Genomic DNA, 3,081 nt, shown 5'->3' on the forward strand with positions numbered 1-3,081 from the left:
TATTTTTTCTTGTTGAGAATGTATTTTTCAGTGTACAATTAAGTGATATTGATTACATTAATCTTGTTGGGCAAATACTACCCATAACTGTTGCCAAATTTTCCACTACTGTAAACAAAAATTCACTGCTTCCTAAACAATGGCTCCACCTTTTCCCCTCCCTCCCACCCCGGTAACCATTAATAAATTTTGTTATCTACACATTTGCCTACTCTTGTTTTTTTCAAATTAAGTGAGATCATACAATATTTGTCCTTTTGTGACTGACTTATTTCACTCAGTATAATGTCTTCCAGTTCCATCCATATTGTAGCATGTATCCAGACTTCATTTCTCCTAGTGGCTGAGTCGTATTCCATTGTATGTAATTACCACATTTTGTTTATCCCTTCGCTTGTCGATGGGCATTTAGGTTGTTTCCACCTTTTGGCTATTGTGCATAGTGCTGCAATGAACACTGGTGTACACGTCTCTGAGTCTCTGCTTTCAAGTCTTTTGAGTGCATACCTAGGTTGGAATTTCTGGGTGATATTGTACTTCTTCTTTGGTGAATGTCTATTCAAGTCCTTTGCATATTTTTTGATTGGGTTGTCTTTTTGTGATTTAAACAAAACACTCTCTTTTTAAAAAAATTTTATTTTAAGAGGTTGTTTTACATTCAACGTAATGTGTACATTTGGTTTCATTCCCCATTCGCCATGTCCAACCCTAACCTAGACTCTTCCTCTCCCTACCCTATAAGCCTCCCCTTGTGTCCCTCACATTCATGTACTCTTGTTTGTCCTACGTTTCCTTAGTTTGAATGTTGGTCCTCTGCTGTCCCATGGTCTATTGCTCTAAGGGATGTATTACCATTGAGTGTGTGGGTGTGTCATCCTGGGATGAGTGGTCTGCGTGTACATCTTGTTAACTATTGGGCTGAGAGCCCACCCCTGGGGGTGAGTTTTATTCCAGGTGCAGAATGTATTTCAGGGCCATAGTATTGGGAGACTCACCAGATTTCATCTGATCAGTAATTCTGGTCATTATTGAGTTTTTGGGTTTTGTTCCACGTTTTCCCTCCCGCTCTATCCAGGATCTCCAGATTTGATTCTCTCCTGAGTGGTTGGCATTGGTAGCTGGGCACCATCTAGTTCTTCTGGTCTTGAGCATCATCATGTCCTAGGGCTGATTGCTTCTAAATGCCTTTTGTGTGTGTGTGTGTGTGTGCGTTCTTCTTCACTTCCAACTCTAGGAGACCATAAGCTGCATCTCAGATGGCCACTTTAAAGTTTTTAAGACCCCAGACACAACTCACCACTGTAGGATGTGGAGCAATGCTCTTATGTATTTTGTTTTGCCAACTGAGTCTGGTGTCCCCCAGTACTAACAAAACACTCTTAAACAACAAATAAGTCAAAGAAGAAATCACAAAGAAAATTAGAAAATTATTTGAAGACAAATGAAAACAAAAATAAATGAGATACCTAAACTTATGGGATTCACCAAAAGCAGTGTTCAGAGGGAAATTTATAGCTGTAAATGCCTACATAAAGAAGAAGAAACATCCTAGACCAATAATGTAACTTTACACCTTAAGGAACAAGAAAAAAAGAGAGTAAGACAAACCCAAAGCTAATAGAAGGAAGAAAATGATACAATTTAGAATGGAGATCAATAAAATAGAGAATTAAAAAATAAAAATAGAGAATTGCAATGACACCAAATGTTGGTTCCTTGAGTATAGCTAGACTGACTGGGATTTAAAAAACAAGCAAAGAAACAAATAAGGATAAGAGAGTACGAGAACTCAAAATTGCTAAAATTAGAAATGTACGTGGAGACATTACTAAAAACTTTACAGAAATGAAAAGGATTATAAAAGAACACATAACAACAACAAGAAGAACAAGTGTAAACCAACAAATCAGATAATCTAGATGAAATGGGAAAATTCCGAGAAACACATAAACCACCAAAACTCATTCAGTATGAAATAGATAATGTCAAGAAACCTATAACAAATAAAACAAAAACAAACACCAAACCCATTGCCATTGAGTCAATTCCAACTCCTAGTGATCCTATAGAAGAGAGTAGAACTGCCCCATAGGATTTCCAAGGCTGTAATCTTTATAGAAGCAGAATGCTACATCTTTCTCCTGCAGAGTGGCTGTTAGGTTTGAACCACTGATTTCAGTTAGCAGCCATGTGCTTAACTATTGAGCCACCAAGGCTCTTTATAACAACTAAAGAGATAGCAGCTCTGGTAGCATAGTGCCTAAGGCACTTGACTGAAGATGGGGCAATCTACTTCCGTAGTGATACTGCCTCAGAAACCCAAGGAGGGGTCCCTATGAGTCGAGTCTAGACTCCACGGCACATAACAACAACAACAAAAGAGATAGTAAACCAGTAATCCAAAACCCCTCTGCAAATAAGAGCCCAGCACCAAATAGCTTCACTGGTGAATTCTACCAAATATTCAAAGAAGAATTAACATTAATCCTAATTAAAGTCTTTAAAAAATTCTAAGAGGAGGGAACAAGAACCACTTGAAATGATGCTAAATACCATTAGTCTTTAGGGAGATGCCAAGGAAGACCACAATGAGATACCACTTTACCCCATTAGGATGCTTTTTTTAAAAAAAAAAAAAGAGGAGTGACAGCAGTTAGCCACCTTTGGAGAAATTGGAAACTTTGTACCTTGCTGTGCAGAAGACAAGTGATCCAACCATTGAGGAAAACAGTTTGTTCCTCAAAAAGTTACACATAGAATTGTCTTTTGTATGACTCCGCAAATTTCACTCCTGGATATCTACCCAAAAGATTTGAAAGCAAGTATTCAAACAAAAACTTGTATAGGACTGTTCATCTTTGCATTATTCATAATACCCAAAAAGTAGAAACAACTCAAATGTCCATCAACTGATGAATAGTAAGCAAAATGTAATATATCCATTAAATGGAATATTATTCAGCCATAAAACAGATAAAAGTACTGGCATATACTATATGGGGGAGCTCTGGTAGTGTAGTGCCTAAGGCACTTGACTGCTAACCAGTAGGCTGGCGGTTCAAACCCACCAGCCACTCCTAG

Source organism: Orycteropus afer, unplaced genomic scaffold, assembly GCF_000298275.1.
Source record: "Orycteropus afer afer isolate SDZICR_OR568_19922 unplaced genomic scaffold, OryAfe1.0 scaffold00401, whole genome shotgun sequence".
Taxonomy (NCBI): Eukaryota; Metazoa; Chordata; class Mammalia; order Tubulidentata; family Orycteropodidae; genus Orycteropus; species Orycteropus afer.